The sequence below is a fragment of the Ranitomeya variabilis genome, chromosome 3, assembly GCF_051348905.1.
Source record: "Ranitomeya variabilis isolate aRanVar5 chromosome 3, aRanVar5.hap1, whole genome shotgun sequence".
NCBI lineage: Eukaryota > Metazoa > Chordata > Amphibia > Anura > Dendrobatidae > Ranitomeya > Ranitomeya variabilis.
Window position 1 is genome coordinate 42,179,418 of NC_135234.1, and position 27,798 is coordinate 42,207,215.

At 44.2% G+C, this 27,798-nt stretch overlaps 1 long non-coding RNA gene across 1 annotated transcript in view; it reads left to right on the top strand.

Moving 5' to 3' along the window:
* Positions 1–3,521: 3,521 nt before the first annotated feature.
* Positions 3,522–27,798, top strand: part of LOC143817934 (uncharacterized) — a 32,991-nt gene continuing 8,714 nt past the window's right edge. Inside the window, exons 1-2 of the long non-coding RNA XR_013224214.1 lie at positions 3,522–3,620; positions 4,214–4,333. This is a non-coding gene — a long non-coding RNA (uncharacterized LOC143817934). The remainder of the gene's footprint in view (positions 3,621–4,213; positions 4,334–27,798) is intronic.

Here is a 27,798-nt window from a genome sequence, read left to right on the forward strand (position 1 = left end):
GTGAGAACACCATATTTTAAAGAAAAGTCCTATTATACAATTCAACCCCTGGCATGGCCATGTAGTTCTGTACTAGAAAGGCACACGGCCTCAGTGCACTGCAGTAAAGACTCCTTGTCCAACTTCTGTGCTTGAGCCTTCACCCGCGTCTTCATTCGTAATTTCATATCACGTCCAGGGTCAAACCTGCCCGCCTGCCCTTACCTTGTGCACTTGATCAATGTCTTCACAGTATGTTACCCCTTGATCAGCTTACTGTTAGGTGATCCTTCTAACACAAAGGGTTTGTCCAAAGTAGACAATCCCTTTAAATGGTGCTTTAGATTGGCACTTGTATATAGACATGTTGTCAAACACAAGAAATCACATTATAAGAAGGCAGGAAGCAGCGTTGGACTGGCCCACCGGAGAACTGGAGGAGTGGGTGACAGGAGGGTGGGCCAGTGACAGGTGACAGGAGGCATAAGCATGTCCACGCTACTAAAGAGAAATGAAATTAATATTCACTCTTCCCCACGCCCCCATGGGTATGGAGAGGGGTGAATATTCATTCCACTTTAATAGCAGGCAGCATTAGCAGCAGCAGCCGGCTAACATTGCCCGCTATTAGGGCCCCAAGCCCCAGACATTGGAGCAGAGCCGGAAACAGCGTGGGAGCGAGGAGAGGTGAGCATATATATATATATATATATATATATATATATATATATATATATATATATATATAAATATATATATGTATATATATATATATATATATCAGTGAGTCCTGGTTGCATTGTATCCTAATAGGGGGGCAGCATTATACCCTATGAGGGGGCAGCTTTATACCCTATGAAACTGGCTGCATTGTACCCTATGAGGATGAGGGGGGCTGCATTCTACTCTATGAGGCTGGCTGCATTGTACCCTAAGAGTGGGGGCTGCATTGTACCCTATGAGGATAAGGGGGGCTGCACTGTACCCTATGAGGCTGACTGCATTATACCCTATGAGGATGAGAGGGGCTGCATTGTGCCCTATGAGGCTGGCTGCATTGTACCCTATGAGGATGAGGGGGACTGCATTGCACCCTATGAGGCTGGCTGCATTGTACCGTATGAGCGGGGGCTGCATTGTACCCTATGAGGATGAGGGGGCTGCATTGTACCCTATGAGGCTGGCTGCATTGCACCCTATGAGGCTGGCTGCACTGTACCTTATTAGTAGGGGCTGCATTGTACCCTATGAGGCTGACTGCATTGTACCCTATGAGCGGGGGCTGCATTGTACCCTATGAGGCTGGCTGCATTATACCCTATGAGGATGAGGGGGGCTGCATTGTACCTTATGAGGCTGGCTGCATTGTACCCTATGAGGATGAGGGGGGCTGCATTGTACCCTATGAGGCTGACTGCATTGTACCCTATGAGCGGGGGCTGCATTGGACCTTGTGAGGATGATGGGGGCTGTATTGTACCCTATGAGGCTGGCTGCATTGTACCCTATGAGGATGAGGGGGGGCTGTATTGTACCCTATGAGGCTGGCTGAATTATACCTTGTGAGGATGAGGGGGGCTGCATTGTACCATATGAGGCTGGTTGCATTGTATCCTATGAGAATGAGAGGGCTGCATTGTACCCTATGAGGCTGGCTGCATTGTACCCTATGAGGAAAAGGGGGCTGCATTGTAGGCGGCATTGTACTCTGAGTGGGAGCTGCATTGTACCCTATGAGGATGAGGGGGGCTGCACTGTACCCTATGAGGCTGGCTGCATTATACCCTATGAGGATGAGGGGGGCTGCATTGTTCCCAATGAGGCTGGCTGCATTGTACCCTATGAGAATGAGAGGGGCTGTATTGCACCCTATGAGGGGGGATGCTTTGTACCCTATGAGGGGGGCTGCATTGTACCCTATTAAGGGGGCAGCATTATACCCTATGAGGGGGACAGCATTATACCTATGAGGGGGGCAGCATTATACTATATTAGGGGCTAAATTATATTATATGAGGGGGCTACATTATATTATATGAGGAGGCTTAATTATACTATATGAGGGTGTTACATTATATTCTATGAGGGGGCTGCATTATACCTCATGAAGGCAGATGCATTGTACCCTATGAGGCTGGCTGCATTGTACCCTATGAGGAAAAGGGGGCTGCATTGTACTCTATGAGTGGGGGCTGCATTGTACCCTATGAGGATGAGGGGGGCTGCACTGTACCCTATGAGGCTGGCTGCATTATACCCTATGAGGATGAGGGGGGCTGCATTGTACCCAATGAGGCTGGCTGCATTGTACCCTATGAGAATGAGGGGGGCTGTATTACACCCTATGAGGCTGGCTGCATTGTACCCTATGAGGGGGGATGCATTGTACCCTATGAGGGGGGCTGCATTGTACCCTATTAAGGGGGCAGCATTATACCCTATGAGGAGGACAGCATTATACCCTATGAGGGGGGCAGCATTATACTATATTAGGGGCTAAATTTTATTCTATAAGGGGGCTACATTATATTATATGAGGAGGCTTAATTATACTATATGAGGGTGTTACATTATATTCTATGAGGGGGCTGCATTATACCTCATGAGGGCAGATGCATTGTACCCTATGAGGCTGGCTGCATTGTTATCCATGAGGGGGGCTGCATTGTACTCTATGAGGGGGGCTGCATTGTACTCTATGAGGGGGGCTGCATTGTACCCTATGAGGGGGGCAGCATTATACCCTATGAGGAGGGAAGCATTATACTATATTAGGGGCTAAATTATATTCTATGAGGGGGCTACAATATATTATATGAGGAGGCTGAATTATACTATATGAGGGGGTTACATTATATTCTATGAGGGGGCTGCATTATACCTCATGAGGGCAGATGCATTGTACCCTATGAGGCTGGTTGCATTGTACCCTATGGGGGGGATGCATTGTACCCTATGAGGGGATGCTGCATTGTTCCCTATGAGGGGGGCAGCATTATACCCTGTGAGGAGGTAGCATTATACCCTATGAGGGGGGCAGCATTATGCCCTATGAGGGGGACAGCATTATACTATGTTAGGGAGCTAAATTATATTCTATGAGGGGGTACATTATATTCTATAAAGGGGGCTGCATTATATTCTATGAGGGGGCTGCATTATATTCTATGAGGGGGCTGAATTATACTATACGAAGGGGTTACATTATATTCTATGAGGGGGCTGCATTATACTATATGAGGAGACTACATAATATTCTATGAGGGGGCTGCATTATACTAGATGAGGGGGCTACATTGTATTCTATGAGAGGGATGCGTTATACTAGATGAAGGGGCTACATTATAATCTATGAGGGGGCTGCATTATATTCCATGAGGGGGCTACCCCAACTGCTGCTACATAATTAAGACGTGTTCTACCTTATATTATACCCTGATATTAGCTTGTTTTACCACACAATTGGTGACCTTGTATTTATTTCTATGTAGCTAGATAGTGGGCCCCATGAATTATTTTCTCTGTTGTGCCCAAGGTGCTCCAGTCCGACGCTGGCAGGAAGGATATGTTTATTGCTAAGCATGGGCATATAACCCGCACAGTACTTACAGAATACACAGCACTTAAAAACCATATGGAAGGTAAGACGATATTTTTCAGCTGAGCAGTATAGCATCGATGTAATTTGTAGCCACGATTTTTTCCATCAAGCCTTCCTTTTATTAAAATTGAAAGTGATAGCGCTCAGTGTAGACGGCAGCCCTGCCTTCAATTACATAAAAAAACAGGTCTTTCTAAGAAATTTCTCAGCCTTCATGAGATTATTCCCACTCTCCCTAAGGACGGCACATATGGAGAATGCAACTATTACGTAAATCTTAACGGAGACCCTGGATTGTAGCGATACTCAGTTATTGCTGGCTGTTCTAATGTCATATGCAGCAGAGGAAAGTGGTCCTTTCGGGAAGCGGGGGGTTTTAATTTCTTCTGATCGTATAAAAACTATCCATCTTTTCAATGTTTGCGATAGCTATTCATTGTGTGTATACGGATGCTGAATGGGACTTAATTTAGAACACAGTAAAATAAATGCCCCATTATAGAGATCGCAAATTCCAGTTTTAGCAGAAGGTTTACTACATGCATTATTTTGTGTAAAGCTATTCCAGGTGACTTGGATAGATTGCAGATGTTGCATTGCCTGCCGATGATAATCACATTTTATATTAAACAGGAATGAAAAGTAATTTTACCATTGAAAAGCATCCTTGCGGTTTGGGGGCTGTTGGTGAAATGCTTCCATATTACAGCCAGTTGAAACAAAAAGTCAGCAAATTTGTCTTCAAGCTAACGGGTAGGACATCTCGACTTCCTCTTCATGAAGATGTAGCAAAAAGGGTATTCCGCTATGTTGGCTTGGTTGAGATATCACCAAAGATGAGCGGATCGATCCGTGGAGGATCAAGTTAGAGTTGAATTTCATTAAATTTGCAGTTTCACACTTATTTGAACAAACCCCTGACGAAGGCAGCGTGCTGAAACGCGCGTTGGGAAGGATGCCATCCAGGAAATGGAGACCTGTACTATTTTAGTGAGTATCACTCTCTCCACTGTGGAATTTACTTTACATTTACCACTTTTGGTCTCTGTTTCATATCCATAGCTACTTATACAGTACAGGCCAAAAGTTTGGACACACTTTCTTATTTAAAGATTTTTCTGTATTTTCATGACTATGAAAATTGTACATTCACACTGAAGGCATCAAAACTATGAATTAACACATGTGGAATTATATACTTAGCAAAAAAGTGTGAAACAACTGAAATTATGTCTTATATTCTAGGTTCTTCAAAGTAGCCACCTTTTGCTTTGATGACTGCTTTGCACACTCTTGGCATTCTCTTGATCAGCTTCAAGAGGTAGTCACTGGGAATGGTTTTTACTTCACAGGTGTGTCCTGTCAGGTTTAATAAGTGAGATTTCTTGCCTTATAAATGGTGTTGGGACCATCAGTTGTGTTGTGCAGACGTCTGGTGGATACACAGCTGATCCAGTCCAGTCCTACTGAATAGACTGTTAGAATTTGTATTATGGCAAGAAAAAAGCAGCTAAGTAAAGAAAAATGAGTGGCCATCATTACTTTAAGAAATGAAGGTCAGTCCAAAAAATTGGGAAAACTTTGAAAGTGTCCCCAAGTGCAGTGGCAAAAATCATCAAGCGCTACAAAGAAACTGGCTCACGTGAGGACCGCCCCAGGAAAGGAAGACCAAGAGTGATCTCTGCTTCTGAGGATAAGTTTATCCGAGTCACCAGCCTCAGAAATCGCAGGTTAACAGCAGCTCAGATTAGAGACCAGGTCAATGCCACACAGAGTTCTAGCAGCAGACATATCTATACAACAACTGTTAAGAGGAGACTTTGTGCAGCAGGCCTTCAAGGTAAAATAGCTGCTAGTAAACCACTGCTAAGGACAGGCAACCAGCAGAAGAGACTTGTTTAGGCTAAAGAATACAAGGAATGAACATTAGACCAGTGGAAATCTGTGCTTTGGTCTGATGAGTCCAAATTTGAGATCTTTGGTTCCAACCACCGTGTCTTTGTGTGACGCAGAAAAGGTGAACGGATGGACTCTACATGCATGGTTAGCACTGTGAAGCATGGAGGAGGAGGTATGATGGTGTGGGGGTGCTTTGCTGGTGACACTGTTGGGGATTTATTCAAAATAGAAGGCATACTGAACCAGCATGGCTACCACATCATCTTACAGTGGCATGCTATTCCATCCGGTTTGCGTTTAGTTGGACCATCATTTATTTTTCAACAGGACAATGACCCCAAACACACCTCCAGGCTGTGTAAGGGCTATTTGACCAAGAAGGAGAGTGATGGGGTGCTACGCCAGATGACCTGGCCTCCACAGTCACCAGACCTGAAACCAATCGAGATGATTTGGTGTGAGCTGGACCACAGAAGGTGAAGGTAAAAGGGCCAACAAGTGCTAAGCATCTCTGGGAACTCCTTCAAGATTGTTGGAAGACCATTCCCGGTGACTACCTCTTGAAGCTCAGTAAGAGAATGCCAAGAGTGTGCAAAGCAGTCATCAAAGCAAAAGGTGGCTACTTTGAAGAATCAAGAATTTAAGATATAATTTCAGTTGTTTCACACTTTTTTGTTAAGTATATAATTCCACATGTGTTAATTCATAGTTTTGATGTCTTCAGTGTGAATGTACAATTTTCATAGTCATGAATATACAGAAAAATCTTTAAATGAGAAGGTGTGTCCAAACTTTTGGTCTGTACTGTATCTCTATTGTTATTTAACAGCAATGTCCAATAATCAATACTAATTTTGACACTTCAGAACATATAAACAACACATGGGAACCTCAGCCTGAATTAACCACCAAGCCCAAAGAAGAGAACCAAATGATACTAGAAAAATCTTATTTTTTTGGCAACAATTAAAAGATAAAAGGCATGATGCATAAAATACAAAGAATACCCAAGGGAGACCAGAATAACACCCACAATCACATTACATAAATGTGTGCCTGAAATCACAGCTTATGATATTACATACAAAGCCATTGCCAGGTATGCCACGTATGTGAGATGAAAATTAAATATTCAATAGTGCATAGGGCATACAGAATAAATCATCACTATATGCAGCATTAATCCCAAATAATAATATTACCTGAAAGCTGGAAGTCACAAGTATATTTAGGCAATAAATCGAATAATGAAGGGTGATTAGGTGCTCCCCTCTCGCACCGACGCGCGTTTCGCCCTTTGCTTCTCCCGATACAGAATAAGCTCTTTTGGTCAGCGGAGTCCTCTCTCTCTCCTGTAGAGTTTAAGCTCTTATGGTCAGCGGGGTCCTCGCTCTCCTGTAGAGTGTAAGCTCTTATGGTCAACGGGGTCCTCTCTCTTTCCTGTAGAGTGTAAGCTCTTATGGTCAGCAGGGTCCTCTCTTTCCTGTAGAATGTAAGCTCTTATTGTCAGCAGGGTCCTCGCTCTCCTGTAGAGTGTAAGCTTTTATGGTCAGTGGTGTCCTTTTTCTCCTGTAGAATGTAAACTATTATGGTCAGTGGTGTCCTTTTTCTCCTGTAGAATGTAAGCTCTCATGGTCTCCAGGGTCCTCTCTCTCCTATAGAGTGTAAGCTGTTTGGATCAGCGGGGTCCTCTCTGTCTTTTGTAGAGTGTAAGTTCTAATGATCAGTGGGGTTCTCTCTCTCTCCTGAAGAGTGTAAGATCTTATGGTCAGCAGGGTCCTCCCTCACCTCAGTACAATGTAAGCAGGGTCCTGTCTCTCTTCTGAAGAGTGTAAGCTCTTATGGTCAGCGGGATTCTCTCTCTCTCCTCTCCCTCATGTGTATTTTCTGAGCAATTACAACCTTTTCAGTATTGAGCACTGCACTAATTTATTTTCCGCAAATCAAATTCACGGGCAAAATTCAGCAAAGTGACGAAGTTGAATTTCAAAAGATCCGTTCGTCTCTCGATAGAATGCATTCAACTGACAGCTATCTTATCCATGGCCTACTTTACTCTCAAATTTGTGACAAATTCTTTCCCAGAAGCAGTCATACTCTAGCAAAACCATCTTAAACTTTTTTTTTAAAGTTTGACAATTCAGTTCCATTAAAGTGTGGGTGTTCTCATCTTATAAAATGATGATCCACTTGATGGAGTTGTGATTCAGTTATCATTCTTACTAAGGACCCCCTTGATCATTATCTTAGTGATATCTAGTAAACTTATGAGATGGGACTAATTCTTTAAGGCCTCATGGTTGAGCATCGGAGGCTGTGAGTCTTTGTCTAGGAGGTATAGTATCATGCTCCGTCAGATAGCGTATGTAGGAAATGCAATCCTTCCAGGAATAAGTTAGCTTTATGCTTTCGAATGAAGCATGTCACATATTTTGGATTTGGATAAAAGCAAATAGAAAGAAAAAAAAACATATTTCTCTGTCGGAGTATTACAATACAGATGCACAATACAACTCTGTGCATGAGCCTTACTGTAATCCCTTTAGCTATGAACTGGTGGTATGGATTCCCCATCTAGTCCGCTCTAGAAAAGTCTAGCTTTACATCCCATTCCCCAGGTTAGGGACGTTCCTATAGATTTCACTGGCAGACTGTCAGCCCAAACTGACAGTATAAACTAAGCATACAGTATAGCCTTGTAGGGGATATAGACACAGCCCCTATTCGGCAGAAATGGGAGTTTAATCAGATATGCTTGGCGTGGCCAAGAGGCCCAATTGTCCGTTCCGCCCACTGATTTGTCTCCCTTGATGGTGATTGATGATGCTGGCATTCCTAGAGCGAGCACTATGTGCAAGCAAGTCAGCACTGTCATTCACCAGTGATAGAGGCATGGAAATCCAATGGGCAAGACATAGATCACACTATCAGTTTGGGTAGACAGACTCCTTTTTAATAGACAGTCATATACAAAAATAATGTCCTTTCGACACGTATCTCGCTGGTGTCCATCAGAACACTCTTTCTAACTGTATCCTACAAAATATTTTTTACCATGCACTATATGTTTGACAAGAAGTATCATCAGCGGACATACGTATGTGCCCAAAATCCAGTGTGAACGGCGCCTTAGAAGAGAGGACTATCCAACACTGTGGAAGACATTTCTCAAATTGGGCACTAACTGATTACCCTGTACATGTCACCATTAAATCAGTCATCTTCTTGGGATATGTTCTTCATGTATATAGTAATCTAATTATCCTGTCTCATAAATATGGAAAATCTCAGATTGTTCAGTTTAGATTTCATGGTAATACGATATTAACGATGACTAAGCCCGATGAAATTGAACATTATGTACGTAAAGCCTTCTTTGCAAATCTTGTATTGTAATTCTCTAAATTGGAAACATAGACACTTGAAAGTACATAGAGCAGATACAAATCAACGAGCCCAACGACTTTGCCCCGCGCTCCTCCCTGTGCTAAGAACACACAGTAATTTCTTGCTGTAAACCGTTCCTAGAATTGTCTGAAGCTGATGGAAATGCATTCTTCATGTGCACTGGCTTTCTAATGAAATGGCAATTTTGAGGTCATTTCGAAGATCACCACCTTTAACTTTCTTGATCAGTGCATTGAGTGCTTGCCAAAATATTTGTAAAATTGAATATTACTAAAAGCTGCTGGTCTACATGTTCTTCAATTTCAAAATGTTATTACAGTATCTTTCATTTCAGCCCTTCTTAATTCTGACCTATTTATCATTTCACTGGAAAATATGCCCCCAAATCTAACTCAGTTTCCCTGACTACAACAATCAAATTCTGATTTGTATGTATGGCAACAGGTACTGCATTGAAGCTCCCACTAACATGAATGTGATCTGAGCTGCAGTACCTGAGAATGGCCACTACACAGTGTACAGCACTGTACGCTGTGTGGAACCGTAGCTGCAAAGAGCTGATTGGTGGAGATGCCAAGTGTTGATCCACCACCGATCTGTTATCGACTGCCTATGTTAAGGATAAGTCATCAATATCTAAGTTCCATTCCCTTTAATGTATGTTTAACTTAGATTAATCTAATTTTTAGAAATTCTAACTTAGTTTGGCAGTTCAGTAAAATGTGACTTTTTTTGGAATTTGGAGTTGGAATGCCCGCCAGGGCTGTGGGTACTCGGCACTGGGTCGGGTATTTAAAGGGATGTGTCAAGGCAGCAGCAACCCAGTCCATGGCCCTGCGCGCCCATGTTAAAGGGATGGTCTTTAAAGGGGTTAATTGAATAATAAAAGTTTGTGACGCCACCTGTGGTATTCGGTCAAGGGTGACCGACGCTGCTTAAAGGGGTCCACTGCGGTGATATTATAGCAGCAGGGATGGTATGGCTTCCCACAGGTGAAGCTGGGTCCCCAGGGCGCCCGGTGTAATAGATGATAGGTGGTGTAGAAAGAAATGGAGGACACAGGGTTGCAGTCTCTTTACCTCTTTACTGTATGATTCAGGCAGCCACAGTCCAGGATACCGGATCACAGGGGTTGGTGGCTGGCTTGGAAGCGTCTCAGGAATCCCCCTAGCCAGGTGGAGTTGGAAGCCTTCCCTCTAGCGCTATGGTGTTGTAGTCCCTTGCTTCCTTAGGCCTCACACAAGGTCCTCACGGTTCTCTCTGTCCCCCTTTAGGTAGGACACTAACCCGTATGACAGGTAACTCGAGCCTTTTTACAGGATCTCGTTCACAACCCGGGCTCTATCTGTTACTGGTGGACATGTATCTTGAAATCTAGCTGTCCGTTGGTTTGTGCCATGGGGCACGAAGTTACCCCCCACAACCTGGGTCTTCCAGCTACCGGTATATGCACTCAGCGTGGAGAAAGTTCAGTCACAACTTCTCTCTCCAGCTCTTCACTTCGCCTTTGCTCCTTCCTCCTTTCAGTCTCTTTACAAACTGCTCTGCTTTCTCTTTCCTTCCCAGGAGCTATAGAATCACTCGTCTCCATGGCTGTTGTGATTTTGCTTTTTGCTCCCTCTAGTGGTCATTAGTGATTTGACTCTGGAGCTTCTGTCTTTTCCTATATCCTCACCTGGGCCGTTAGTTCAGGGGCGTTGCTATATAAGCTCCCTGGACCTTCAGTTCAATGCCTGGCATCGTTGAAATCAGAGCTAATCTGTTGTGCTCTTGTCCTATGATCCGGGTTCCTGTATTTCAAGCTAAGTCTGCTTCCTTGCTTTTTGCTTTTGTTTTGTTTGGTATTTTTGTCCAGCTTGTTCCAATCTGTATCCTGACCTTTGCTGGAAGCTCTAGGGGGCTGGTGTTCTCCCCCCGGACCGTTAGACGGTTCAGGGGTTCTTGAATCTCCAGCGTGGATTTTTATAGGGTTTTTGTTGACCAGATAAGTTATCTTGCTATATTCTGCTATTAGTAAGCTGGCCTCTCTTTGCTGAACCTGGTTCATTTCTGTGTTTGTCATTTCCTCTTACCTCACCGTTATTATTTGTGGGGGCTTGTATCTTGCTTTGGGGTTCCCTTTCTCTGGAGGCAAGAGAGGTCTTTGTTTTCTTCTCCTAGGGGTAGTTAGATTCTCCGGCTGGCGCGAGTCATCTAGCGATCACCGTAGGCATGATCCCCGGCTACTTCTAGTGTTGGCGTTAGGAGTAGCTATTTGGTCAACCCAGTTACCACAGCCCTATGAGCTGGTTTTTTGAATCTCGCAGACTTACACGTTCCTCTGAGACCCTGTCCACTGGGGTCATAACAGTATGCCAGGCCAGTATTAAATGTTTAATGCATTGCAGAAGTGGGATTATAAGAGAGAAAATTTAGAGTTTTTTTTTTTCCCTCTCTCTTATTTTTTTTCTTTTTTTTTTTTTCTTTTCCCCTTTACCTCAGAGTGGCTTAAGCTTGCTGCAGACATGAATGTCCAGACCTTGATTACAAGTGTGGACCAGCTTGCCGCTCGTGTGCAGGGTATACAAGATTATGTTACCAGAAATCCTAGGTCTGAACCCAAGATTCCGATTCCTGAACTGTTTTCAGGAGACCGATTTAAGTTTTGGAATTTCAGGAATAATTGTAAATTGTTTTTGTCCCTGAAACCTTGTTCGTCTGGAGACTCTGCTCAACAAGTAAAAATTGTTATTTCATTCTTACGGGGTGACCCTCAAGATTGGGCTTTTTCGTTGGCGCCAGGAGATCCGGCATTGGCTGATATTGATGCGTTTTTTCTGGCGCTCGGTTTACTTTATGAGGAACCCAATCTTGAGATTCAGGCAGAGAAAGCCTTGCTGGCTATGTCTCAGGGCCAGGACGAGGCTGAGGTGTATTGCCAAAAATTTCGGAAATGGTCCGTGCTGACACATTGGAACGAGTGTGCACTGGCCGCTAATTTTAGAAATGGCCTTTCTGAGGCCATTAAGAATGTTATGGTGGGTTTTCCCATTCCCGCAGGTCTGAATGATACCATGTCCCTGGCTATTCAAATTGACCGGCGGTTGCGGGAGCGCAAAACCGCAAATTCCCTCATGTTGTTGTCTGAACAGACACCTGATGTGATGCAATGTGATAGAAAAACCGCAAATTCCCTCATGGTGTTGTCTGAACGGACACCTGATTAGATGCAATGTGATAGAATCCTGACTAGAAATGAGAGGAAAATTCATAGACGCCGGAATGGCTTGTGCTACTACTGTGGTGATTCTACACATGTTATCTCAGCATGCTCTAAACGTATATCTAAGGTTGTTAGTCCTGTCACCGTTGGTAATTTGCATCCTAAGTTTATTCTGTCTGTAACTTTGATTTTCTCACTGTCATCTTATCCTGTCATGGCGTTTGTAGATTCAGGTGCTGCCCTGAGTCTTATGGATCTCTCATTTGCTAAGCGCTGTGGTTTTATTCTTGAACCATTAGAAAATCCTATCCCTCTTAGGGGTATTGATGCTACGCCATTAGCAGAAAATAAACCGCAGTATGGGACACAGGTTACCATGTGCATGACTCCTGAACACCGCGAGGTGATACGTTTTCTCGTTCTACATAAAATGCATGATTTGGTTGTTTTGGGGCTGCCATGGTTACAGACCCATAATCCAGTCCTTGACTGGAAGGCTATGTCAGTGTCTAGTTGGGGCTGTCGTGGTATTCATGAGGATTCCCTGCCTGTGTCTATTGCTTCTTCTACGCCTTCGGAAGTTCCGGAGTATTTGTCTGATTATCAGATGTCTTTAGCGAGTCCAGGTCCAGTGCATTGCCTCCTCATAGGGAATGTGACTGTGCAATAGATTTGATTCCAGGCAGTAAATTTCCTAAGGGAAGACTGTTTAATCTGTCGATACCTGAACATACCGCTATGCGTTCATATATCAAGGAGTCTCTGGAGAAAGGACACATCCGTCCGTCTTCTTCCCCTCTTGGTGCGGGATTCTTTTTTGTGGCTAAAAAGGACGGATCTTTGAGGCCTTGTATTGACTATCGGCTTTTAAATAAGATCACTGTCAAATTTCAGTATCCTTTGCCGCTGTTGTCTGACTTGTTTGCCCGGATTAAAGGTGCCAAGTGGTTTACCAAGATAGACCTTCGTGGTGCGTACAACCTTGTGCGCATTAAGCAAGGGGATGAATGGAAAACCGCATTCAATACGCCCGAAGGTCATTTTGAGTACTTGGTGATGCCTTTTGGGCTCTCTAATGCCCCTTCAGTTTTTCAGTCCTTTATGCATGACATTTTCCAGAACTATCTGGATAAATTTTTGATCGTTTATCTGGATGATATTCTGTTTTTTTCTGATAATTGGGACTCGCATGTGGAGCAGGTCAGGATGGTCTTTAAAATTTTGCGTGAAAATTCTTTGTTTGTCAAGGGCTCAAAGTGTCTTTTTGGTGTACAGAAGGTTCCCTTTTTGGGGTTCATTTTTTCCCCTTCTGCTGTGGAGATGGACCCAGTCAAGGTCTGAGCTATTCTTGATTGGACTCAGCCCTCGTCAGTTAAGAGTCTTCAGAAGTTCTTGGGTTTCGCTAACTTCTACCGTCGTTTTATCGCTAACTTTTCTAGCATTGTGAAACCTTTGACGGATATGACCAAGAAGGGCTCCGATGTGGTTATTTGGGCTCCTGCTGCCGTGGAGGCTTTCCAGGAGTTGAAACGTCGGTTTACTTCGGCGCCTGTTTTGTGCCAGCCTGATGTCTCGCTTCCCTTTCAGGTTGAGGTGGATGCTTCAGAGATTGGAGCAGGGGCCGTTTTGTCGCAGAGAGGCCCTGGTTGCTCTGTTATGAGACCTTGCGCCTTTTTCTCTAGGAAGTTTTCGCCTGCGGAGCGAAATTATGATGTGGGCAATCGGGAGTTGTTGGCCATGAAATGGGCATTTGAGGAGTGGCGTCATTGGCTCGAGGGTGCTAAGCATCGTGTGGTGGTCGTGGTGAGGGTTCGGTGACCCCTCACTAAGGGGGGGGTACTGTTGTGATTTTGCTTTTTGCTCCCTCTAGTGGTCATTAGTGATTTGACTCTGGAGCCTCTGTCTTTTCCTATATCCTCACCTGGGCCGTTAGTTCAGGGGCGTTGCTATATAAGCTCCCTGGACCTTCAGTTCAATGCCTGGCATCGTTGAAATCAGAGCTAATCTGTTGTGCTCTTGTCCTATGATCCGGGTTCCTGTATTTCAAGCTAAGTCTGCTTCCTTGCTTTTTGCTTTTGTTTTGTTTGGTATTTTTGTCCAGCTTGTTCCAATCTGTATCCTGACCTTTGCTGGAAGCTCTAGGGGGCTGGTGTTCTCCCCCCGGACCGTTAGACGGTTCGGGGGTTCTTGAATCTCCAGCGTGGATTTTTATAGGGTTTTTGTTGACCAGATAAGTTATCTTGCTATATTCTGCTATTAGTAAGCTGGCCTCTCTTTGCTGAACCTGGTTCATTTCTGTGTTTGTCATTTCCTCTTACCTCACCGTTATTATTTGTGGGGGGCTTGTATCTTGCTTTGGGGTTCCCTTTCTCTGGAGGCAAGAGAGGTCTTTGTTTTCTTCTCCTAGGGGTAGTTAGATTCTCCGGCTGGCGCGAGTCATCTAGCGATCACCGTAGGCATGATCCCCGGCTACTTCTAGTGTTGGCGTTAGGAGTAGCTATTTGGTCAACCCAGTTACCACAGCCCTATGAGCTGGTTTTTTGAATCTCGCAGACTTACACGTTCCTCTGAGACCCTGTCCACTGGGGTCATAACACATGGCCCCAGCTTTCCTTCCTCACTCCTCGCTCTCCTCTCACCAACTGACTCTCTCCAACTGCCTAGCAACTGACTCCTCCTCCTGACCAGAGAGAGCAGCTCCCCTGAAGTCTGGTGTAGAGCTCCCCCTTCTGGCCTGGAGTCAGAGTGGTGTTGTATGTGCTGAACACCTGTTAAAGGGATCCTTCCTCGCTTTTAAGCGTGACATCACTCTCCCCGTGAAGAAAGCAATGCCACTGTAACAACCGGTTACCTGGGGTGTTACATAGCTATAAGTTGTGATTTTGGAGTTAGGGCTGTAACAAGGTATACAAAGCTATTATACAGCACTCAGATCTATCGGTACCACCTGTACGACATCACGCTTCTGATTTAATTGAAGGCCTATGGAGGTTTTTCCATCTAGTTTGCTCCATAAAATGCCAACGTTTATCAATAAGAGCAGAGAATCTTAGTATCATGGTGTCATTCGATGGGCCCCATATAGCAATATACAAAGTCTACGCTCTGTGCACATAACCCTTCATTGAGCCTAAAGCTGGCCATACACATTAGATGGCTGTTGGCCAAAATACAGCTCTCTCAGCCGACTCTCCCATACACAGGAGAGCTATTTTGTCCAAGCACTCCTATGTTCTCTATAAGAACGCCGCTGACTGATAAGTTAGCCAGTGACTTATCTCTGGGAGAACAATGCAGTCAGCTGCCCAAAATCAGACATGTTTGATAAATATCACTCCAGTCCTGACCATCATTTGGCCATCACGCCACACAAATGAGAATGTCTACTGAACCCGTTGATATCAGTGGGTTCGGCTGATGTAAGTCTCGTGTTTGGCCAGCTTGAGACTTATGGTCAAAGGCAAAGCATTGCACGGGAGAAGATAGGGTGGGATGACAAAGGGCGAATGTCATTGGTCATTCTATGATTGGAGCCAATGTAAAAATAGATATATAGCGATGTGAATAGTAAACACTGAAAGAGTAGGTGACCATTATATATTTTGGTACCGTGTTAGCCAGTGGATAGAAAAATATTTAGAATTGAGAGTCTCTGAGTCACTGATGAAAGCCTGATGAAATTGAACATTATGTACGTAAAGCCTTCTTTGCCAATCTTGTATTGTAATTCTCTAAATTGGAAACATAGACACTTGAAAGTACATAGAGCAGATACAAATCAACGAGCCCTACTTAGGACTCTTAATTCTGAACGTTTTTCTAGGTGACCATTGTCATTCTTGAGAGTGACTTAGTGACTTAATTTTACTTACTCTTCTGGGCATTTCATACAACATATCAGTCTTGGCAATAAAAGTGATGGCAGGGGCATTTCTTTGAGAAATCATGTTAAGAAACTACTCTGCCATGACAGGGGTATTCAGAAATAAGGCAAGGGGAAAAAATGAATCTTTCGAAACTAAGTGATCACAACTGTGTGATGGCAGCTGCAGGGAGAGTTACAGATATACTTCATTAATAATTATCTGGATCTTTAAAATGCCAAATCGCATGCTCTGTGTACTATACAATAACATATATATATATATATATATATATATATATATATATACTGTATATGCATCATCCAACCCGAATAATGTCCCTTCTGTTTATAGCCAAACTTTGAAGCAATAATCTATTCAACCAGATCCTGCGTCATGTGTTATTCTTACACTGCTCGCTTCACGGATGCGCTTACTTGATTTATGGTCTAGCCATAAACACAATATAATTGCAAAGCCATATATGTTCAGTGAAGTCACAGCATGTGTCCACGGGCGAGATAAATGTCCTCATCCATGCGCAACCACGAGCATTACATAAGATTAGCCAAATACACAAACTGCAAGTTGATATCAACACAGCATTTTCACTGAAGAGAACGCACTTATTCTTTAAAAAAAAACATAATAAACTTGGAACTTTCTATGAAAAGCTACAAGTGAAGGAGTCTGCAGTGAAGGTGTAACGATAGAGATTTTATTAACATTATACCTGCAACTTTAACTTAGACATCACACAGTATCACACTTGAATCTTAGCTTGTTATATAGTAGATGGGATAACTCACTTTTACACAGACCAATCCGGCTAGAGCTTATAGGACTTGGTATTTACCCTGTTTACTCACTTCCACGAATTTTCATACTCATACCTCACTGTAACCCTCAGGGGAGAATGCCCCTCTCAGTGTGATGGTCACTCCAACTTTGGATGTTGGCTTGTGTAATGGTAGCTATACTAATACCTTGCTTCTTTTATGCTCTGACAATCCCATTAACCCATGTTTCCAATCCACTGCCTCTTACTATAACAGCTATACATTACCTAGACACTCTCTGGCACATCACTTGGTCAGATCTCAAGCTTTGCACTGAGACGTGGCAAAACCCTGAAACATGTGTCTGCAAATGAAAATTTGAGTTTGACTTTTACCCTAAGTCATGTGGCAAGGCTCGTTTGAGTCAATATTGACTTTTTGGATTGCTACTTCCTATAGGTGGTGCTAGGGTTCAAGTTCTCTTCCTCTCGGAAAAGGCAATTTGCATATTTGGTTACTAAGCACCCTGCATTTTGGCACCAACCTTCCTCCTTTTAATCTCTTCTATACTATACCCCTCAGCATCGGACTCTGTGAGGACTCACGCTGACTTTCAGCACCTTCTCTTGCACGCTGGCTGCTCGGAAACTTTCCTGGTGAACAGCAACACTGGGCCCACCAGCCTTTACAACAAAAGGACAATAGGCACATGTTCAAGTATCGGGCACAACAATAAACCTAAATGGGCATTCCAGTATTAAAACGTTATCAGGACAGGTTATAGCTTCTAGATCGGTGAGGTTCCGAATGTTGAGATCCTTGACGATTACCAGAATGGGGCATTTTTGTTTCCCTATGGAATGGAGTAGAGTTGTGCATGCTGAACCCCATTCCATTCAATCTCTATGGAGTAGCTGGTTAGACAAGTACAATGCTCAAATTACATTTTCTATGAGAAATGCCCAGGGTCTCACACACCTAAATCGGTTGTCACAGAGTAGCAGGATGATGTCTAAAGTGAAGGATGAAGAACGTAAAGTTGCTGCTACTGTGTGCAAAGCTAATTTATGGGGAAAGTAGATAGCATTGGCATGTCTGTCCATGGCCCTCAGTGTCTGAGAGAGCTAAGTGTAACTTGACTGAGGTATTGGGAATTTTGTGATAAGCTGCAGGCTGAAGCAGAGAAGATGTCTGCATCTTAGGTAGCTAGCAAGTGGGAATGAGTAACACATGCTTCCTGGGGAGACATCCCAGGGATTAGTTAGCTCCTTATAGGAGCATAAAGCAGTTGTTTTCTGCCCAGAGAGAAGATTAATCCTCCTAGATGAGAGAGCCACTAATACAAAGAGAGAGCAAGGACTGCCACTACAGAATGAAACAAAGACATTTATTCCTGAGTGAAGTGTGTCCAATGATAAAGAGAAGTTAAGCCACCATAAGAGCAAAGTTTAGAAACAGCAGTGTGGAAAAAAAACAACAACAAATGTGTGTGTGACTGTAAAGCAGTACTGAGTATAACGCAAGAACAAGCAAGATGCAAGACAAAAGTTACGGCATGACACCAGTGCCGAAAGAAGTGACCATGAAAACGAGCCATGACTAGTGCTGTAGATGTGAAGGAGAAAAAACGTTTTTGTCTGGTTAAAGAAGTGTTGTTGAAGTATTTCATTGCAAAATCAAGCACAAGTCCTGTATGAGCAAAGTTTCACTGATGTCAACTGTCTAAGCCTGTTACGTCTTAAAGAGACTTTGTAACCAACAGGCGCTCAGTGAGTAAAATTCACTTGCACTGTTGATGATGTCCATTTGCATTACTTTTGCCATCCCTGGGTGTAGAAACCACTCTGTCCAATTCGGGCCAATGTATTCATATGATTTAAAAAAGCCATATAAGCTCTTGCTTGAAATGTGCGGCTGCTTAGAGTTAGGAATGGGACATCCCGTCAACACAGGAGTAACTGGGTGCTCTTGAGTCAGGAACCTCAATCCTTCATGTGGCATTTATAATACCATTCTTAAACAGCAAGCTTTAGGTACCACTTCACCCCTATAGCCAAGCTCTCCCCTTCTTTTTATCTTTTAAAGCACCACTCCAGCATTTTTTTGTTCATTTTACCGTTGGAGTGGTGCCATTAATCTATGTTCTCTGAATATAGTATCAAACTTACCAGCTGCTGTCTTCATCTGTTATCGGCGCCGCTCCAGTCGTCTTCTGCAGATTGTGACTTGCCGGATTGCCCCAGTGCTCGATGCTTAAGCCGCAAGTCACTATTGAAGGTAAGATACAGAATGGGCCAGGACAAGTTTCTCATAGACTTATATTGAGAGCATGTCACTGTTACCTCTGATTTCCGGTCAGTCAGAAGTTGCGGTCACAAGATGGCATCACCAGACCAGAGCGGCACTGGGAAGAGCTGAAGACAACGGATGGCGAATGTCTAGGTGCAGGGACCTTACATTAATGGCACCACTCCTGTGCTGCAATAAAAAATGCTGGAATGGTGCTTTAAAGAGAAAGATCCTAGAATTATTGTTTCCTTCTAATACATTTTCATTAACAAATGTGGAAAACACTTGCATAATTTATGTGAATAGTTCTGAATTCTGTAAATATGAGTTAATCCCCAATAACAACTAAAGACTGCTACATGTGAAAAGCCAAGACAGAACATAGGGATCACATACACATTTGTTCTGGATCATTCTGGCTAAGTTCAGACATCTGATGTTTCTGCGAATTCAGAACATCCTTTCTCTGTTTATTAGCACAAAGTTGAGTAATATAAGTTTATATTTGGACTAACAGTTCATTTTTTAGACAAGCTTTAGACAGAACTCTCTTTGTCCGGGGAGTGCATAAAATATGAACTGTCTGATACAGAAAATCACCTTAAATTAATGTATCCAAAAGTGCATTCCCATTATTAGAAAGTAATATAACTAAATTGTGCACTGTGCTAATGGGGAATAGTAGTTGCAGCATTTCCACTTCGATGACCATGCACAAACACCACTGCACACATTTTCAACCACAAGGGAAACCTTGGTAAATAGCTGTCCCATACAAACCTCGGCAATCCTTCCCTTTTTACCTACCACGGATGTCGTAAGTGTTGATCTGTCATTGTTCCTTCAGCTGGCCTTATATTTGAGATTTCTGATGGCTGTTCTCTCAACAAATTATTATTTGTGGTTGGCCTGTAAAAGTTGGGAAACAATGTCATAAGTGAAAAAGACACCGTTTGACAAAACTGCCACGATCTGTGGCCTGGCCTGGAGATCCATTGATGGAATTCAGATCTGTCATTCGGCTGACTATTCCACTTTCGCATTTGATGATGAAGAAAAACAAAATCCAACATGGTAGATAATTTTTTCAATAGATATCGGCAGATTGCATCTATCATGATAAACCGTCTTTTTTGGATGTCCATTGTCTCTATAGCACAACCTACAGCCCAATGGACACATGTGATGCCTGTCTGTGCGCTTCCCAACCGTATGGTCACGTGCATACTTGCCTGCATCTCGTAGTTGCATGGATTTTATGGCCATCTCTTGCACCCTTTTATAACAGCACATTAGGGTTTTCTTACCTTTGTGTGGCTAACCAAAAAGATCATGGCCTGGTCATGCATGTGTCTGTCTGTCTTCCACCCCCTATTGATTTGAATAGGTGGTGGATGTGCAGTAGTGGGTCTTAGGCCATTATTTAGTCAACGGAGCTGTGTAATTCCATAACTGTGTAGTTCCAGAGCTGTGCAGTTTCAGCTGCTGCCAACACCGGGAACAGCTGATCTGTAGGGTTGTCGGGTGTTGCTCTCCTCACAGATCAGACATTGATGACATTGATGATCTGTCCGAAGGATAGGCCATCATTTTTGAAGTCCTGAAAAATGAGATGCAAACACAGAAGAAGGTGACCTTGTTTTTTATTATGGGTGGTAGTCTTCAAAGTGGAACCTGCGCTTTTCAGACATTTTCGGGTACATCATTTGAACATGTTATAAGTCTGACAATGTGGTCCACAGACCAGAAAATGTTGTGCACCAGTGGCCTAGGATCTGTAGAGCATAAATATCTGTAGACCTCTATATTTTGAAATATAGGAATGAGGCTTTTTGCTCTGAAGCACATGTCTCCTAACATTGAGATTAGTTTTTTAAGATTGGATCTTTGTCATTGACAAGGTCTCATAAAGAGTTAATGACATATCTCCAAAGCAGGTACACCATATTTTATATTAACCATGTATCCCATATGCCTAGATAATTAAAGACATTGCTCAGTTTAGAAAATCTATTCTCTAAAATATTCATCTATTATCTAAAGCCCAAAGCAGAGACTTGGCTACAAAGAACATCTCTGTATCTGGAGGACATTTGTGTGCAACATGGACAACCCACTGATTTCAATGACAAAAAGTGTAATGTTTCATTTCCCCTTTGGGCGCGCTGCAGGGAAATTGATCACTTGCTTCCAGGTTTCCAGAAAGATTAGTGCTGATTGCTGGGGGTCTCGTCAGCAGGACATCCAGCCATCAGTTTGCCTCGGGGACCCTAATAACAAAAAGTGATTGTGCAAAACAATTAACCCTCTTAGTAAGCACGTTAATTAATTCTCCAAGGTGACATGAAGGTGAACCTTGAAAAAAAAATAACCTTCATCTCCTAGAAGGTTTTGTTGCGCTCCACAGGGAATCTCTTAGGATAATAATTAAGCTAAATTAGAGGCGATGTCTCATTAATTGTAGGAGCTACAGCTGAAAATCAATGCATCAATATTCTAAATATGTAGAAAATATGCCAGTCATTTATGACTCCATCTGATAGGGCACGAGAGGCTGGAATCATTGATGTCTGTTTGGAGTCATTTCCCAGGCAACTTGCTGACAGCAGTGAGGTTTCGCTTAATATGAAAGTGATCAGTGGAGCAATGAACTTTACTGGCGTCTCCGAGATGTTCAGGCTAGGGTTGAGCGACTTTCATTTTTTTAAGATCGAGTAGGGTTTTGGGAAACCCGATTTTGTCCAGAGTCGAGTCGAGTGCAGTCGGCCGATTATCGCTAAAAGTCGGGGATCGACCGAAACACGAAACCCAATGCAAGTCAATGGGGAAGCATAGTCGGCAGTGAGTGGAGGCCAGGAAAACACCTACAGTGCCCATTTTAATGCCAAAAACATCCATTCTTGTTTCTGAAGCTTGCCAATCTTAATTAACTGTATAATAATAGTTGGGCATAGGGAATTGGGGGAAAGTTGTGGGGGGAGTAGGGCTGGCTCAAGTTTTTCGTGGGCCCAGGAAATGCGGACTACGTCACGGCGGTGTTGCAGGGAAAGGTAAGTATTTAAAAGTTGCAAGTGCTGTGATCCTGAGCAAGCAGGGGGGGGGCCCACTCGTTCGCATTGCCACTGGCACAGGGCCCCTCAAAGTACGGCGGTGTGTTTGCATGGCGGGGGCGCCTCCCACCAGCAGCGACACTTTTGCGTACTCTGAGGGGCCCTGTGCCAGTGACGTCGCCAACGAGTATGCCCCCCCACCTGATGAAGGAACCTGCACTTTCATCTGCACCTTCCTCTTTGTCCCTGTGTAAGGTGGTATAACATGCGGGAAGGGGAACCTTACTTTCAGCAGGGACAGATTCTGGCTGTGTAGAGTACAAGGGGAATGTAGTGGTCTAGGTCAATGTACCAGCAGACTCATTTAGCAGTGGCTGGGCAATGGGCAGGATGAGGAGGAAACAGATATAGGGCCAAAGAATAAAGTAGGCTACATGCAGTTCAAAATTGGTAACAGGACTAAACAGGCGGCATTGCTTTGTTCAGTGGAGTAGCAAACCCAAGAGCAGCAGACACTGTTTCAAGGGCCTAACCACACTAGTAGGCCAAATGCAGTTTAATATCTGATAGTATAGGGCGAAAGCCAGAATGTGGAAGCTCAGCTTTGTTCAGTTGAGGACAACACCAGGGAGGGGCAGACACCTTTAGTAGGCCGGAAAAGCCTATTGCATTTTTTAAAATGGTAATTTGGAGCAGAAGGTTGAAGCTCAGCTTTATTTAGTTGAGGGCAACACCAGGCAGGGGCACACAGACAGACACCTTTAGTAGGCCGGAAAAGCCTATTGCATTTTTCAAAATGGTAATTTGGAGCAGAAGGTTGAAGCTCAGCTTTATTTAGTTGAGGGCAACACCAGGGAGGGGCAGAAGCCGTTAGTAGGCCCTAACCACCATTTTTTTTTTAAAACCACTTAATGAGAGCCGGAAGGTTGAAGCTCAGCTTTATTTAGTTGAGGACAACACCAGGGAGGGGCAGAAGCCGTTAGTAGGCCCTAACCACCATTTTTTTTTTTTAAAACCACTTAATGAGAGCCGGAAGGTTGAAGCTCAGCTTTATTTAGTTGAGGACAACACCAGGGAGGGGCAGAAGCCGTTAGTAGGCCCTAACCACCATTTTTTTTTTTAAAACCACATAATGAGAGCCGGAAGGTTGAAGCTCAGCTTTATTTAGTTGAGGACAACACCAGGGAGGGGCACACAGACAGACACCTTTTGTAGGCCTGAAAAGCCTATTGCATTTTTCAAAATGGTAATTTGGAGCAGAAGGTTGAAGCTCAGCTTTATTTAGTTGAGGGCAACACCAGGGAGGGGCAGAAGCCGTTAGTAGGCCCTAACCACCATTTTTTTTTTTAAAACCACATAATGAGAGCCGGAAGGTTGAAGCTCAGCTTTATTTAGTTGAGGACAACACCAGGGAGGGGCAGAAGCCGTTAGTAGGCCCTAACCACCATTTTTTTTTTTAAAACCACATAATGAGAGCCGGAAGGTTGAAGCTCAGCTTTATTTAGTTGAGGGCAACACCAGGGAGGGGCAGAAGCCGTTAGTAGGCCCTAACCACCATTTTTTTTTTTAAAACCACATAATGAGAGCCGGAAGGTTGAAGCTCAGCTTTATTTAGTTGAGGACAACACCAGGGAGGGGCAGAAGCCGTTAGTAGGCCCTAACCACCATTTTTTTTTTTAAAACCACATAATGAGAGCCGGAAGGTTGAAGCTCAGCTTTATTTAGTTGAGGACAACACCAGGGAGGGGCACACAGACAGACACCTTTAGTAGGCCTGAAAAGCCTATTGCATTTTTCAAAATGGTAATTTGGAGCAGAAGGTTGAAGCTCAGCTTTATTTAGTTGAGGGCAACACCAGGGAGGGGCAGAAGCCGTTAGTAGGCCCTAACCACCATTTTTTTTTTTAAAACCACATAATGAGAGCCGGAAGGTTGAAGCTCAGCTTTATTTAGTTGAGGACAACACCAGGGAGGGGCACACAGACAGACACCTTTAGTAGGCCTGAAAAGCCTATTGCATTTTTCAAAATGGTAATTTGGAGCAGAAGGTTGAAGCTCAGCTTTATTTAGTTGAGGGCAACACCAGGGAGGGGCAGAAGCCGTTAGTAGGCCCTAACCACCATTTTTTTTTTAAAAACCACATAATGAGAGCCGGAAGGTTGAAGCTCAGCTTTATTTAGTTGAGGACAACACCAGGGAGGGGCAGAAGCCGTTAGTAGGCCCTAACCACCATTTTTTTTTTTAAAACCACATAATGAGAGCCGGAAGGTTGAAGCTCAGCTTTATTTAGTTGAGGACAACACCAGGGAGGGGCACACAGACAGACACCTTTAGTAGGCCTGAAAAGCCTATTGCATTTTTCAAAATGGTAATTTGGAGCAGAAGGTTGAAGCTCAGCTTTATTTAGTTGAGGGCAACACCAGGGAGGGGCAGAAGCCGTTAGTAGGCCCTAACCACCATTTTTTTTTTTAAAACCACATAATGAGAGCCGGAAGGTTGAAGCTCAGCTTTATTTAGTTGAGGGCAACACCAGGGAGGGGCAGAAGCCGTTAGTAGGCCCTAACCAAAGTTGAAGGCCAAATGCAGTTTAATTTCTGATACTATAGGCCGAAAGCCAGAAGGTGGAAGTTCCGATTTAGACAGTGGAGGACAATTTGAATTAGGGACTGCAGACAGACTTAGTAGGCTGTCCCCTGTGGACCATGCATCCACCACATTAACCCATTGCGCCGTAATGGACACGTAATCTTCCGTGGCCATGCCTACAGGTCCATGCGTCTGTTGTCAGGTGCACCTTTGTACTCACAGATTGCCAGAGTGCATGGACAATGCGGTCTTCTACATGCTGGTGGAGGGTTGGGATGGCTTTTCTCGCAAAAGAAGTGTCGACTGGTTAGCTTGTAGCGTGGTACAGCGTAGTCCATCATGGCCTTATTAATAGTAAATAAAATATATAACTAGGCTCTATGAACTTTTAAATAGGTTCCAGGGGTACACGGGCAGCATTGGTGTGGTCAGTGGAGGAGTATTGCAAGTAGGGGCTGCAGACAGGCTATCAAAGGCCTAAAATAACAAACAGTAGGCAGTCATGGCAGTTTTACATCGGTTACATGGATACACAGGCAGGCACTCCAGGCAGCATTGTGGTCAGTGGAGGAGTATTGCAAGTAGGGGCCGCAGACAGGCTATCAAAGGCCTAAAATAACAAACAATAGGCTCATGGCAGTTTTACAGCGGTTACATGGATACACGGGCAGGCAGCTTGGTGGTCAGTGGAGGAGTATTTAAAGTAGGGACCGCAGACAGGCTATCAAAGGCCTAAAATAACAAACAATAGGCTCATGGCAGTTTTACAGCGGTTACATGGATACACGGGCAGGCAGCTTGGTGGTCAGTGGAGGAGTATTGCAAGTAGGGGCCGCAGACAGGCTATCAAAGGCCTAAAATAACAAACAATAGGCTCATGGCAGTTTTACAGCGGTTACATGGATACACGGGCAGGCAGCTTGGTGGTCAGTGGAGGAGTATTTAAAGTAGGGACCGCAGACAGGCTATCAAAGGCCTAAAATAACAAACAATAGGCTCATGGCAGTTTTACAGCGGTTACATGGATACACGGGCAGGCAGCTTGGTGGTCAGTGGAGGAGTATTTAAAGTAGGGACCGCAGACAGGCTTCAAAGGCCTAACATAAGAAAATGGGCTGGCTGTAGGCACTTTATAATTGGTTCCAGGGGTACACGGGCAGCAGTGGTCTGGTCAGTGGAGGAGTATTTAAAGTAGGGACCGCAGACAGGCTATCAAAGGCCTAACATAACAAACAATAGGCTCATGGCAGTTTCACAGCGGTTACATGGATACACGGGCAGGCAGCTTGGTGGTGGTGAGTGGAGGAGTATTTAAAGTAGGGACCGCAGACAGGCTTCAAAGGCCTAACATAAGAAAATGGGCTGGCTGTAGGCACTTTATAATTGGTTCCAGGGGTACACGGGCAGCAGTGGTCTGGTCAGTGGAGGAGTATTTAAAGTAGGGACCGCAGACAGGCTTCAAAGGCCTAACATAAGAAAATGGGCTGGCTGTAGGCACTTTATAATTGGTTCCAGGGGTACACGGGCAGCAGTGGTCTGGTCAGTGGAGGAGTATTTAAAGTAGGGACCGCAGACAGGCTATCAAAGGCCTAACATAACAAACAATAGGCTCATGGCAGTTTCACAGCGGTTACATGGATACACGGGCAGGCAGCTTGGTGGTCAGTGGAGGAGTATTTAAAGTAGGGACCGCAGACAGGCTATCAAAGGCCTAAAATAACAAACAATAGGCTCATGGCAGTTTTACAGCGGTTACATGGATACACGGGCAGGCAGCTTGGTGGTCAGTGGAGGAGTATTGCAAGTAGGGGCCGCAGACAGGCTATCAAAGGCCTAAAATAACAAACAATAGGCTCATGGCAGTTTTACAGCGGTTACATGGATACACGGGCAGGCAGCTTGGTGGTCAGTGGAGGAGTATTTAAAGTAGGGACCGCAGACAGGCTATCAAAGGCCTAAAATAACAAACAATAGGCTCATGGCAGTTTTACAGCGGTTACATGGATACACGGGCAGGCAGCTTGGTGGTCAGTGGAGGAGTATTTAAAGTAGGGACCGCAGACAGGCTTCAAAGGCCTAACATAAGAAAATGGGCTGGCTGTAGGCACTTTATAATTGGTTCCAGGGGTACACGGGCAGCAGTGGTCTGGTCAGTGGAGGAGTATTTAAAGTAGGGACCGCAGACAGGCTATCAAAGGCCTAACATAACAAACAATAGGCTCATGGCAGTTTCACAGCGGTTACATGGATACACGGGCAGGCAGCTTGGTGGTGGTGAGTGGAGGAGTATTTAAAGTAGGGACCGCAGACAGGCTTCAAAGGCCTAACATAAGAAAATGGGCTGGCTGTAGGCACTTTATAATTGGTTCCAGGGGTACACGGGCAGCAGTGGTCTGGTCAGTGGAGGAGTATTTAAAGTAGGGACCGCAGACAGGCTTCAAAGGCCTAACATAAGAAAATGGGCTGGCTGTAGGCACTTTATAATTGGTTCCAGGGGTACACGGGCAGCAGTGGTCTGGTCAGTGGAGGAGTATTTAAAGTAGGGACCGCAGACAGGCTATCAAAGGCCTAACATAACAAACAATAGGCTCATGGCAGTTTCACAGCGGTTACATGGATACACGGGCAGGCAGCTTGGTGGTCAGTGGAGGAGTATTTAAAGTAGGGACCGCAGACAGGCTATCAAAGGCCTAAAATAACAAACAATAGGCTCATGGCAGTTTTACAGCGGTTACATGGATACACGGGCAGGCAGCTTGGTGGTCAGTGGAGGAGTATTTAAAGTAGGGACCGCAGACAGGCTATCAAAGGCCTAAAATAACAAACAATAGGCTCATGGCAGTTTTACAGCGGTTACATGGATACATGGGCAGGCAGCTTGGTGGTCAGTGGAGGAGTATTTAAAGTAGGGACCGCAGACAGGCTTCAAAGGCCTAACATAAGAAAATGGGCTGGCTGTAGGCACTTTATAATTGGTTCCAGGGGTACACGGGCAGCAGTGGTCTGGTCAGTGGAGGAGTATTTAAAGTAGGGACCGCAGACAGGCTATCAAAGGCCTAACATAACAAACAATAGGCTCATGGCAGTTTCACAGCGGTTACATGGATACACGGGCAGGCAGCTTGGTGGTGGTGAGTGGAGGA